This window comes from Peromyscus eremicus, chromosome 15, assembly GCF_949786415.1.
Source record: "Peromyscus eremicus chromosome 15, PerEre_H2_v1, whole genome shotgun sequence".
NCBI lineage: Eukaryota > Metazoa > Chordata > Mammalia > Rodentia > Cricetidae > Peromyscus > Peromyscus eremicus.
Window position 1 is genome coordinate 43,849,709 of NC_081431.1, and position 14,629 is coordinate 43,864,337.

General features: G+C 37.9%; 1 protein-coding gene across 1 annotated transcript in view; it reads left to right on the forward strand.

The window, feature by feature from the left end:
• Positions 1–14,629, forward strand: part of Hmcn1 (hemicentin 1) — a 435,413-nt gene that overhangs the window by 199,488 nt on the left and 221,296 nt on the right. The window lies entirely within an intron of this gene.

The following is a 14,629-nucleotide window of genomic DNA, read 5'->3' on the forward strand; positions in this document are numbered from 1 at the left end:
TGCTTACAGACTTGCTGAAAGTCTTAAAGTACTGAGCACATTACTCTTGGTACTTTTTCACCATTAAGTTGGAAGATTTGATTGCTGCCTGCATTGAATATTAAGCTTTAAATCCTAGCTGTGGGAGACTGATTGCTTCAGAATGGGATTTGGCTATTTTGTTACAATATTAGAAAAAAATGTTATAACATCTCTGAAGTAAAGCCCTCAGACAACTTTCTAGAAAACTTATGTTAGAGAACAACCATTTCAAGACTTACATTACTGTTACAGACAGAAAACAGAAACTGCAATGAGATTATGAAAGGTGCTCTACATCTGAGTGGTGTTTTCTCTGTGGTCCACGAGGTATCTTCTGTAACTGTAAGGTACATCTATTGTTAGTGAATCTGGAAAGGCCTCTAGGGAGAAGTTGCTCTTGTAAAGGGTTCAATGAATTTCTACACATGATGACCCAGAACATAATCTTAAGCCATTCACTCAGCATTTGGGTTACTAGAGCTCTGGGGTCATCTCAACACACTGATGGTTTCACATAAAGTAAATGTTAATGGGATTCTGGAATATAGTGTTGGTCCTTATTTGAAATCCCTCAGAGTAGGATTTTAAAATAAAATCAAAATATTTGTTGAGAACAAAAAATTAAGAAAAAAAACATTTACAAGAGCTTCAAAAATATTTAGGAGTATATTTAACCAAAAAATTGAAAGGTCTCTGCAATGAAATGACAAAATATTGATAAAAGAAATTATGGATCACACTAAAAAAAAGGAAAGATACCCCACATTCATGGATTAGTGGAATTAATATTGTACACAATGCTACTCAATGGAATTCTCATCAAAATACCAATTACTTCCTTTATAGAACTAGGAAAAGAAATCTTAGTTTCACATGTAACCACACAAGGTCCAGAATAGCCAAAGATTTTCATCCAAAAACAAACAAACAAACAAACAAAAGCTGGAGTTAATACAATATTTTACTGCAAAACATACTATAGAGATTTAGTTACTGAAATAGCAGAACTCTGGCATAAAAATAGATACAAATACTAATGGAGTAAGAATAAAAAAAGTTACCATTTTCAAACCACCAGCAGATATTTGACAAAAGCTGTAAGAACACGCAGTTGAAAGAGACTTCTCTTCAGTAAATGGTGCTGGCAAAATGATGCAGGTGCAGAGGAGTGAAAATGGTTCCCTTCCTTTCAACGTGTACAGAAACCAACTCAAAATCAGCCAAAGATCAAAATGTCAAAACAATGTATGCATTACTATAAAAAAAGAGAAATATTTCAAGACATTGAAATAGGATGTAGATAGGACCACAAAGACACAGGTAGCAAAGCTTAAAAACAGACAAATGTGATTACATTAAACTAAGAAGTTTGTAAAAGAAATAAAGTTTATAGGTAACCAAAGAATATTTTTAAACCACTCATATGACACAGGATTGTTATCTAGAATATATAAGAAACACAAACATATTAATGTCAAAACTGTACAACAAACAAAACACCCTGTCAAACCAAAACCAGAAATAACTACCTCACCTCCAAAACGTTGAATGTAATTAGGAAGATTTTAAGAAGTAAATAGGTATTTCTTAGAAGAATGAACTCAAATGATCTCCAAGGGTTTAAAGAAATGCTCAATTTCTTTAATCATTAGAAGATGCAAAACTACAGTGACATATCATCTCATTGAAGTCAGAAGAGCTATCATCAAATAGATAAAAAAATCACAAGAATGTTGTTTTAATTTCAACACAGTGGCTGCGCCTTAATCTAATGCTATTTCAGCCAGCAATTGTGACTCCACAGTTACTTATTATTTGTAGCAACCGGACGGAACTGGAAGTCACTATATTAAGTGAAGTGAGATAGACAAAGAATACTCCCACTCATTGTGGAACCAAGACAGTCTCATAGATTAACTGAATTTAACCGTGTTCATTAGTAACTGGGAAGAGGAGTATGTGTGTGAGCATGGGGGATGAAATGAAATTTAACGAGGACTACCAAAACACAGTAAGCCTGGTTGAATTACTTCTGGCTTTTCTTAAGTATAATAAGATCTCTTTCCATTAAGATAATTTATGATACATTTCAAAATGATTATAAGAGTATGAAAATCCAATTATATAAAATGATTCATGTTTGAAGAGATTGAAATGCTTTTTATCCTGATTTGGTTATTATATATTATATATGCATTAAATCACCATAATGTACCTCACACAGATGAATAAATATTATGTTTCAATTAAAAGAGAAGATGACCTGGCCAGCCATCAGGGCACATGCCTTTAATCCCAGCACTTAGAAGGCAGAAGTAGGTGGATCTCTGTGAGTTTGAGGCCATCCTGGTTTATACAGTGAATTCTAGGACAGCTAGGGCTGTACAGAGAGACTCTGTCTCAAAAGACAAACAAACAACAAAAGAAAATGAAAAGATACAATATAATATAATGAAAAATCTGACTTAGAGGTACTAATACTACATAAAAATAAAGTTAAGGATATAGTTGAAAAAAATTTCAGAGTGCTGAGATAAATACTTGATACTTGAATAACAAGACTTTCTTTAAAATGGAAATCCCATCTAAGATTTATATCTATTGAAGAAATACAGTATAATGAAACCAGAGAAATAATTAATAGAGTTGAAAACTGTCCTGGGGGAAAAATTGTCCAGGATGACCAATTCAAGCAAAGCAATGAAGTGAGAGCTTCATTTTGATACATCCTGTCTGAAATCTGTTGCTGGTATGAATCAAAACCTCTACAAACAGGCAAACAATGTCAATACATTGTAACCAGAAGGCTCAAAAGCATACTGACACAGACTTATCACCATACTTACACCAGCTTATATTATAAGCTAGAAGATAATTGAAATGGGTGCGATAGTCTTTCATGAGTGTCTCTTAGGGTCAGAATACTTTCCCTAAGTTTAGGAGGAATTGCTTTTTATCTTGATGGGAAGTAGAAAACAAGAGAGATTAGAGACTACATTCCAGGTCCCCTAGCAGGCCACATAGTCAGATTCATATGTCCCAGTGGGGACATTGACTCTTGCTTTTACTCTTGGCAGTATCATCAGATGCAGAATTTAGTGATGTCAGAAACCAGTGTCCCAGTGACCCTTCACCATCAATCTGAGTGTTGGCTGGCTGAGTTTCTTTGTCTTTCTTGTCTTCAACGTGTTATCAAATCTCCTTTTGATCTTTAAAAACAAAACAAAACAAAACATGTACTTGTAATGAGTTTCTTTAAAGTTAGGTTGTGATGTTTGCTGCTGTCTGAAGCTAAGAATTGCAACTGGCCCAATAATGGGAAGGATACATATACTTTGGGAATGAGAGACTGGATCCAAGAATGTATGATCTGGTGAATTTGTCTGTCTTCTAAAGGAGCACTCTGAAATGTTCAAGAGTTGAGGGCAAATACCAACCCTATTGCCTTCTTAAAATAATTTACCAAAAATGAGAGTTGAGTGTCCAAAATATTTTTTTAAAAGAAACATAAATCAAAATTAAGGATGTTGCGATATAACAGACTACCAACTTTCTCTCGGCAACACTTAGCAGGCTCCTTATCAATTCATCAGAGAAGCCTTGGGATGTGTCTTAGTTGGAGTTACTATTGATGTGATTAAACCCCATGACCAAAAGCAGCGTGGGGAGGAAAGGGTTTATTTGACTTACACTTCCTCATCACTGCTCATCATTGAAGGAAGTCAGGACAGGAACTCAAGTATGGAAGGAACCTGGAGGCAGGAACTGATGCAGAGGCCATGGAGGCTGTTGTTTACTATGTCTTCATTTGTGTCAATGAGAGTATAAAATATAAAATGAGGATCCAGTGTATTTTTCTTAATAAAAAGTTTAGTTTTAAGCAGTTTGTCATATTGAGAGGAAGTCTTCCTAAACTTTAGGCAATAATAGTTGGCTTAGAATTAAAGATATGACACACATTTTGTCAGTGCATCCTGAGCTGTAGATGTTCTTTCCAAGTGTAGATAGTTGAGGCATTGGCCATTCATGCTGTAAAATTATTGATTTTTGAAAGCCAACAAAGAAATTTAAAACTTACGTGATTATATTAATGTTGGATCTATCACTTGATGTAAGTGTAAAATAAGGTCAGCTACAGAGTATCAACAGTGCTGCTTCTGATGAACTACTTTCAGGGTTTCATACGCTTTGATTTTTATTTCTCTTGTCATTTCGAAGTTGTCATACTTAAAACAAAATATTATGCCTGAGTTTTCTCTTCTGCTCTGGAACCTACTAACTTTGGTAAGGCCTCCCTTGGGGAGTCATCAAAGTCTTTGGTCAGCTATTTTTAAGGCATGAGATCTGCCCTGGAGTGTTGTTGATATACCCAGTGTCACTCAATTGGAGAAAACTCGTTTTCCCTTATGCAGAGGTATCAGTTGCAGATAATTTCTCGGTTAGGTGTGGAACTTTGTGTCCACATAATTATTGTCTCAGTGCTGGAATTTTGTTTGGTTTAAATCTGTGCAGGTCTTGTGCATGCTGTCACATTGGGAGCTCACATTTCAGTCATAAGCAGGAGGGAGGGTGGGAGGGAGGGAGGGAGGGAGGGGGAGGGAGAGGGAGAGGGAGAGGGAGAGGGAGAGGGAGAGGGAGAGAGAGAGAGAGAGAGAGAGAGAGAGAGAGAGAGAGAGAGAGAGAGAGAGAGAGAGAGAACACAAGGGTGGAGATAGGCTTTTGAAACCTGAAAGATGGCCCCATGACACACCTCCTCCAGTAAGGCCACACCTACTAATCCTTTCTAATCCCTTCCACCAACTGGGGACCAAGTATTCAAACATATGCTCCTATGGGGTCATTGTCATTCAAGTCACCACAGTAACCATCTAGAACTATGTTCTTAAGTCTGCTGACTTTTCTTCTGTGAAACCTTTTTAAAAAACACTATGGGATTTATTTCAAAAAGGCATTTACATGAAGTTTCTTGAGTGGAGATTATGGCCCCACTTAGTGTTCAGGTAAGATTAGTTTTATCTAGAAATTGTATCTGAGAGTTTCTCTTGTATCTACAAAATGTCAGAAAGTATTCTACGTATTTTAAAATAGCTATAATAGAGAATTGTTCATAAGAGTGCCATGAAGCAATTCAATGAACAAAAATTCATATTTGAAAACTTAAGGATATAGAATTTTGCAGCAGTGAATTACAGACTAAGCTGCCTTAAATCCTTTCTGACCTAAAAGTGAAGTCTAATAAAAGAAGCAAGTGTAACATTTCAGTAGATACTAAATTGGCTTTCTTGTAATAAAAGTTTAACATTCATTTTATCTGCTAAATGTAGCCTACTGTCTCCATAGATCAAATTTCTGTTTCAACACACTCCAACTCCACGCATTCAAATGGCAATAGCTAGCATATGCTTCATGTCCTCGTGCCTTTTATCTAAAGCGTCTATGCTCTGAAAAGATGTTAGGGAACTCTGTTCTAGATGGAAGGAATTATCTCTCTCTAAAACTTGAAAGACAGAAATACTAAAGTGTCTTTAAATAGAACTTACAAGGAGAAGCTTAAGAAGTAGATTTATTTAGATTGTAAAGCAAAGAGGATTTGGATGGTTTAGTAGATATTCAAGTGTATAAAAAATTGTTCTAAAGAAGCTGTAAACAATGAACATTTGAATTTTCAGCAAAGAGGGACCATATGAAATTAACACAAACCCAGTGAGAGAGCTAGCAGGAAGGATATCCAGATGTTGGAGAGGGTAAATGCTGGGGTGAACGTACTAGCTAGGAGAAAGGTATTTCTTTCTCAATACAGTCCCTGACTGCTATGAAGAGATGGAGCAGATGAAGAGTTAGCAAACAGGTCAACTCATTAAATTATAGAACTGCTAATTAACACTGGAAAAGTGCTCGGAAAACTGTGCCACCTGATCCCCCCAGACTGTGTTTATCATGGTCTCTTTCCACTCACAACACTTCAGACACTGAATTTGTAGGGGTTTTCTATTCCTGCCAATCAAATCTCCATGTCTTTGGACATCAATATGTTCAGTTTTGATGCTGCTTCAGAATAGCATTGGATGCACAGGTCAAGGGCTCATTCCTAGAGAATGCACCCATTTCAGATGTGAATCAACCATCAAAGCCTCCTGACCAGCTAAATATGTGTCAGAAGGTTGAGCACTTCCTGGGAACTCAGTAGTTTGCTAACGTGGCCCACGAAGTCAGTAGGACATTTTCACAATTCATGATTAAGTAATACTAATAAATACTCTTTAGTAATTTTACAACCGCTTTTCTAGTAACTCTGATAAATACTGATAAAGAAGAAACATTCTGCATTTGCTATTTTATTAATAAAGGATGTTTGAGCAATTAGATTAAGAGGTACATAGTAAAACGTTTGAGAGGATCCTGAGCATGGCCTCAAGATTCCTGTGCACCCACCTGTCAGCATGTAAGTTGTTTCTCTGAGTTCTGTGAGCTTCTCTAGCCAATTAACCCAATTTAAGAAGGGCTAGTTAGCCGGGCGGTGGTGGCGCACGCCTTTAATCCCAGCACTTGGGAGGCAGAGCCAGGCGGATCTCTGTGAGTTCGAGGCCAGCCTGGGCTACCAAGTGAGTCCCAGGAAAGGCACAAAGCTACACAGAGAAACCCTGTCTCAAAAAACCAAAAAAAAAAAAAAAAAAAAAAAAAAAAAGAAAAAGAAAAAGAAAAAAAAAAAAAGAAGGGGCTAGTGTTAACCTTGGATTTCCATCTGGTTTCTCTGAAGTATATATGATGACAAATTTGTTATCTAAAATGGGAAGTGTTAAGGGCTGGGCCTTTAACTAAATTGAGTTGAATTTCCTTCATGTATATGTGTGTATGTGGCAGGCGGGGGCAGGGGGTGTCTCATATGTGATGTCAGAGTGTTATGATGAATTGAGTGTGAGTAGGAAAGGGAGGTGTTTTTTCCTCTTACAAATACAACTGAGGAACAGCCTAGTGGGAGAAATGCCTAGAGCAAAGTATGGAGGATGAGGTAGTCTGGAGTTTCTAGGGTAGTAATGCACTCCCTGCACATGTGTGGGAAGACTGCATGAGAAGCAGAACGGAATGTTTAGTCAAGGGAACGTTTGTGAGTATAAAAGGTATAAATGTCATTTGTACTAAAAATTATTTAATCCCAGTCTTCCCCAGTATTGACTAATGTCTTAACTGTCTGATTGAAAACAAGATTAGGTATTTGTGGCAGGAAATAACATAAACAACTTGCTCTTTTTATGGGGGAGGAGGTGTGATATTTGACTATTATAAATAAGGACCGTATCAGAGCTATTACCACATAGTAAAAACTTTTTTGCTGCATCCAAAGGAAGTAATGATGTGTTAAGAGAATCTGCCTAGTGATAGCAAAGCTACCAGATACTCATGAAGGGCTCTTCATTCATGCTGAGATGCAAGGCACTATCTCAAACTTATTTTGCAGTAGGTATACTTTTATTCACATGTAGCAATGCGGAAATACATGAAATGCCTTGTTAGAATGACTTTGCATCGGTATTTTATTTGGTTATCTGTTTATATATCTGTTTATATGTTTAGTTATTCCAGAGTTAACTCCTTGGCAATGCACCTCTTGCTGTACATGTTTATGATATTCTATTCCTCCAAAAGCCAGTAATGCCAGCTGGTTGTATACCAAGTTGTAGATCACTTGACGGTATGCACAAGGATATCTTTCTTGCTTTATCCCCAGCACCTAAAACAATGAACACACACACACACACACACACACACACACACACACGTGTGCAAATATCTGCAAAAACAGTGGCCATAAGGTAATAAAGGAATTAAAATGAGTATTTACAACACTGTGAATTCCACCAAGGTTTTCTGAAGCCTTTAACTCTACTTGGAATGCTGGCTAGATTAAGAAGGACTTCCTCCAGGAGACAGATGCAGGAGAGGATGCCTATGGAATTCCCTGAAGAGTAAGTCATCTTGTACCAGGTGGTTGGAAAGCCTTTCCAAGTGGAGAAAAGTGCCTCGTCAAGGAGGGACCACAGAAATGTGGGCCTGCGGAGGGAGCACCCAGTGCGATGCAGAAAGCCATCCTCTTGGGGGTGCGGTTCTGCCTCCCACCTCCAGCTTCTGTAGCCTCTCCTCTTTATTTATTTACTTATTTATTTATTTACTCATTTTGGAGACAGGGCCTTGCTACCTAGGCCTCGTTGGCTTGAACTCACAGAGGTCCACCTGCCTCTGTCCCCTACACCCAGCAGGAGCCTTTTTCTTGTAGAATGGGAGGCATCACTTAGGTTTGAGAGTTTATGGCATTGCCACCATACCATGGCAAGACACCTAGAGGGAAAAATAGTTGAGGGACGCTGTCAGGATAAAGCTGGAGAAGGAAGGAAAAGGTTCCAGGCATGGTCTACTATATTGGAATATAATGAAAAGCTGAAAGCTGTGGTTATGATAAAGATGGAAGTGAGTGAGTGTGTGTGTGTGTGTGTGTGTGTGTGTGTGTGTGTGTGGTGATGAAGTGACAGCGTGGGAGGTTGTAATCTCACACTAGACTTTCAATACAGACACTCTTCAACTGTGTGCTGGCTGCATTCAGAGAAGTGAGGCAACAAATGAATTTGCTCCCCGACAAAGTTGGCTGTTAGATTCTAAAGGTTCCTTCAAACAATCCTGTGGAGCTGTGTTTGTATGACTTGATCCCTTTTTATGCGCTAGCTGACATTTGATAGTTAAAGATGTAACCAACCAGACACCTTTGTAAAGCCCCAGGAGCCTAGCATGCCACAAAGCAATAATGCACATTTTTATTTGCTGTTCTTTAAAGGCCAAATGAAAATATGAATCTCAACTTTGACCTTATTTGTCTTATTTGGAAAGTCTGTGATTTAGAGAAATTGTTGTAAAACCACCTCTAAAAAAAAAAAAAAGAAAGACTTGTCAGAGCGAGTTCTAGGACAGCCAAGGCTCTACAGAGAAATTCTGTCTTGAAAAACTAAAACCAAAAAATCAAACCAAACCAAAACAAAGACCTTGTAATATTTATTGTGAGCCATCATTTATTTGAAGAATTTACAAGTGAGAGAAAATTTTCTTAAAACTGAATCCCCCTTCTCCATCATGTTCTTTTATCTTGACATATTTTGAAGAATCAGTCCCAAACAATACCTATATAAATGAGTGGTTTGTTTTGTTAAGAAAAAATAGCATTAAGTGGAAATATTAGCATGTAAATGATTGCTAGGAATTAGTTAAAATGAATATCAAAGAAATGAAATTGTTATAGCATTGGATAATATAAAATGTAGATTTCTTATAATTTATAGATTTTTTTAAACATTAAGATCCTATGATTAATGTGGAATCCAGTCTTAATGTGTCTGAAACTATCACCATTCTCTTAATAGCTGAATTTTATAATAACATTGGCATTTGGGTGTGGATTTTTTTATTTTTACTTTTTGGCAAATTCAGCATGTGTCTGTCAAGATGGATTTTGATTTTTGTTTAGCTTCTTGCTTGTGTGGTTGTTGCCAGTGCGCCACCTACTGGTAAGTCAATGGATTGGCCGTCTTCCCTCAGGTTAATACTTCCTCTGTAGCCTGTAGCTGAGAAAATTCGTCTTTCCCAAGAACGAACCCTCTAGTTGATTATCAAATACCAAGTGGTCAGCCCTAAAAACATGTACATGCAAGCAACAACCAATGGACCCAGTAAGTTGTAGTTATACATTCATATGTATGTATCTGTAATGATAATAATTAAAGAAAGAGGTCATGAGTTTGAGAGGGTGTTGGGTGGGGGTGGGGATTCGTGGCTACCATATTGGACAGTGTGGAAGCTGCTGTTTGTGGAGAGAAGAAAGGCAGATGCAGCAAAGAAGTTTCAGGAAACTTACTTCAGCTGTCACATTAAGAAACCATGACTCAAATTCACTTGGATTGCTATCATTTAGGAAATAATTTCTGTTTGGAAGACATTTTAACCTCATCTTCGTATTTCCATTGGTGAGGTACCATTTGGAAAGTTTACTTTTTGTAAAGTTAAGGGCTGCATTTCTTTCTAGTTCTATTGAAGTGGAAAGGTGGGCTTGGTTTTGTGTGTACTGTGGGCAAAGTACTGAATGCTGGATGAGAAAGTTTTTGATTATTTTGTTTTTGAGACAGAGTCTTGCTATATAACCCAAACTGGCCTCAAGACTGCAATTCTCCTGCTTCTGCCTCCTGATACTAGGACTACAGGTGTGTGTTGTTGTGCAAGGCGAGGAGTGCTTAATTTGACCCCCTCTCTTTGGGGTTTCGGGAGACAGGCTTCTCTGTCTAGGCAACTGATTTCTGTTTTTGTTCTCATTGCTTGTTGGGTTGGTTGACTGATTGGTTTTGGTTGTCATCCCTGGTTCTTTGGAAGGGCTCCCTGGCCACTCCTGGGACTTCTCTAGTGGGCAATGGAAAACATTCAAATATTGAAATATATTCCACTGCCATTTCTCCTAGTTGCAAAGTAAGGGTAAGTGCAGGGGGGAAGCCCTTGTCTCTTAGAAACCAAGCTTAGTGAGATTATGTCGCTTTCTTTCTGCAAGCTTCATGCATTCAAGGCAGCACCAGCGCCAGTGGGGATTACTCCCCCAGTCAGAAATGAAAGTCATTCTTTTGAGAACAATGTCAACTTGTTTTGAAGAAACTGACATAAATCAGCAGGTTGATAAATGTTTGCCTGGATGGGCTACAGCCACGAATTACAATTTTCGAAAAACTCAATCAGTAGTTGTCATTATGTGATTTTTTTGGAATTTGTTTTCTCTACGACAAGTACAGTTGTTTAGAAGAAAGATCAGACTCTGTAGAATTCATTTTACAGTTGTACAATACAGTAGAAATCCGTTTCAGAAATTCAGTGCTAATTATTTTCCAGTTTTTCATGTAGTGTTGTTCATGAGAATCTCATAGATCATTTAACACGCTCACAACATGTATTATCCACAATGAAAAGTAAATTTAGGAACACAATAAGTCAGCTGTTAATTTCAAAACTACAAATCAGGGGCATGGTTTGGTTGAATGTAGGTCTTCACCATGTTGTCTCGGGTCCCTCACCTGACCTTTCGTGTTTCCTTAGCTTCCAGTGGTTTCTTTGAGTCACATCCCCAGTTTTAGATTTCATTATGTAAGTGTTTTCTTTTCCAGTTGTAGCACAGGCCAGCATATTACTGCTTACATTTTCAACCCAAACTTATAATATAATCTGGTAATTCTTTCACGAAAACAATGACAAAGCTGTTATTCTTAAGTATTGTTTTAATTAGTTCACCCCAACTCAGGAAAAATGGCACGCAAGTTTCGTAACTTTTACAACAGGCTAAAGTGATTTCTAAAAAACTTTTAATATGATTCAGTAGCTGCTAAACTTACAAGTGTTTGTGCTGGTCCAGTTTATAAGTCAGAAAAGTGATGAGATATATTTCTGTGTATGATGTTAATTTTATAGTATTGTTTGAAACAGTCTCCCGCTTTGGGAGTCTCTTAGCTGCCCCCCCCCCCTCCCCATAAGGAGAATGCTTCCTGCCGAGAACAACACAGGAGGCCTGCCCTCCTCTGCACAGATGCAGTGGGTAGCTACAGCTGCAGGGCCACATACAACCACGTGGAAACCAGAGGGTCAAACACAGCCTTCAGCTCTCCTCCATGCAATTTCTATTGGACCATTAGGTGGATTAGTATGTTTTCTATAATGTTATGAGAGGGTGGATATCTATCATTAATTAGTCCATGTCACCAGAGACAATAGTACAATAAAAAGGAAAATATTTTCCAATATGATTGACGAAGTAAATCTCTGATGACCAGAATTACTTCACTGAGTGTGAAATTTGCATGAGCATAAACATATGTTCACTGCATCATCATTACTTAACACGTGCTAGCTTACATAGGTATTAGCATGTTTTTTCCCTGTCTGTAAAGTAGAGAAACAATTTTAAATTTTTACTTAAACATAGAATAAATTTTGAGTATCAAGAGATAATCCTAAGTTTCATGAGAAATAATAAGCATTACTTACAAATAGCTGAATAAGGTAAATATAATTTGAGGATAGTGGTTATTATTTTATAGCATACATGCACAGGTGTATTTAAAATTCCTTATTACTTATTTTGTCATGCTTTGCCAAATAATGGAACACTAACAATTAAATCGACAGTAATCTGGCATCTAGGCGCCAGGAACTGCTCTGTTTTATGTTTACAAACATAGCCAACCAGCATAACCCTTTGCAGTAGGTAATATTATTTCTAGTAAAGTATAGACAACATGGAATCAGCAAGACCAGAGTTTATTTCTATCTCTACCTTTGGGAAAACTGAACTCTTCTGAGCTTTAATTTCTTCTGTAAAGTGAGTCTAGCATTCAGTATTGTGCAAATAATGCACACAAAACTAAGCCTACCTTTCTACTTCAGTAAATTGACTAAATTGACAGCAAGTTGTAAATGGACAGTAAAAAGAAATGCAGCCTTTAATTTTACAAAACAATGCACTTCAGTGTGTGAAATATTTGACAGTATAAAGTGTTTGGAACATAGTAGGTTCTCAATAAATCCATGTTGAGTGAAAATAAATAAAAAACATACAGAAATTTGCGGAAATGCTCTAAATATGCCTGTGGTAGTTAAATATTGAGAGTAGTTACTTAGGTTAATGCACTAACATTAGCTGATTAATTTGCCATTAATGATTAAATCTCCTTGAAGATAAAGTCCTGAGATGTGGTCTCTGAAACTTTCCCAGTCACTGGCTCAAGAACCACAAACCATTTGCTGCAGTTAGAATACATACCTCCTACTGCAAGGATGACCCTGGCAGTTTCCAAGAGGTGATGAGAATTGTTTTTGGTTTGCTGATCCTAGTAGGTGGAATGCTGCTTATTTTCATGGCCATTTATAATTCATTCCAATAGTTCATAAAGACACTCAAGACCTAAAACTATTTGTATGTATCAAATGTGTGTGTGTGTGTGTGTGTGTATATATATATATATATATATTTTTTTTTTTTGAATTGTTGATGAGAAATTACTTTGAAGATGTATATTTTGTTTTGTTATAACTTAGAAATAAAGCATCAGCATGCTGCTATGGAAGCTGGTGGTACTGATGGGTGACGTGGTGGTGGGAAAGTTGTGAAATGAGAATGAAAACCGAAGATAAAAACCAACCGCTTACCCCCAGGGCCTAAGACTGGACTTTAGCTTCTGAATCCAACTTAATATGTTTTCCCCATTAAAATGGGGCCAGCTTTGTAAATAAGGGGGTGTGGATTTGTTTGTGGGTTAAAGAGGTCATTGCACCAAAGAGTTAAATTATGGTTCCTCTATGTCATACTCTTGTCCTATTTCCGCTACTTTACTAAAAATGGGAATTATTTCCCTGTGGGTTCAAAAATTAACAATTAAAGCCGTTCCAGCGAGAGGTATTATGTCCTTATTAACCTAATTAAAGGCTGACTCATTTTCACCATCTCTGTTGGTGGGCAGCCAGGTTTGCCTCCCTGTGTTTGCTCATGCCCTTTCGGATTTTCTTATCACCAGCAGGAATAGTCTTCACGGGGCAATGGTAAATTTCTCACCTCTGGTGGGATGAGGTCATCCCATCTGTATGTTCCACAGAGATTTATTTCATGACCCCGGGCAGCACCCTACATCCAGGCTTTATTTGCTCAATAACCTCTTCGCTCCCTGCATCCTGGTTTGAGTAACTGACATTTATTTTTACTTTGATATCTGAACCACAGAGCCTACCAGTGGGATTCTTGCTGGGATACATGCCAGGCCAGTTCTGGCAGACTTCATTGCCAGGCACCAAGTTTAGACAAAAATCTTGAGAGCCGCCTAATGCAGCAGTCCCATGTTAACAGGAGTTAGCCACGAGAAACATTTTACTTTAGAAAGGTGGGACCAAATAAATTTGGGAGTTCCAATGAATTGGGAAAAGGAAAAGGATTGCTCCCCTTTCTTTTCATCTCCTGAAGACTGTCAGGGACACCCCTGTTCCATGCGCAGTCCCTCAGCCTTTCAGAGCTGATGGAGTCCAGATGGAATCACAGTGTGCGCTGACTGGCTGTGGCCAGTCTGCCCTTGACCCCATGCATTTCTTCAGCGCTGTGTTCGCTGAGAAGAATCTGTGGAATAATGAGGTTATCAACCAGGTCCACAGGCCGGAAAAAGCCCTTAAACATTGACTTCAAAGACTAGATCATAATTTGAGAGCTGCAATGTAAACAGGAAAAAAAAGGGAGAAGGGTGATTTTAAGCTGCTAGCAATTAAGCACTAATTAGTTCTTCATTTGTGCGACAGCTTCACGGCTACCTCCCTCGAGTGAATAGGGCTTCCGGGGACTGATTTCTCCTAGTGACAGTAAGCCACATTTTTGCACACGCCTGCAGTAGAGTGATACATCATAAGCATATCCAGGTCTAGGTTGTTAATTGGCTTTCTCAGTGTCATCTAGAATAAAAGCTCAACGAAACAGAGTGCGGAGATAGAAAGCTACATGTATCCAAGTTAGCACAGGTCCTGGTTTGTGTACAGAAATGTGAGCGATGCAGAAGCAAAATCC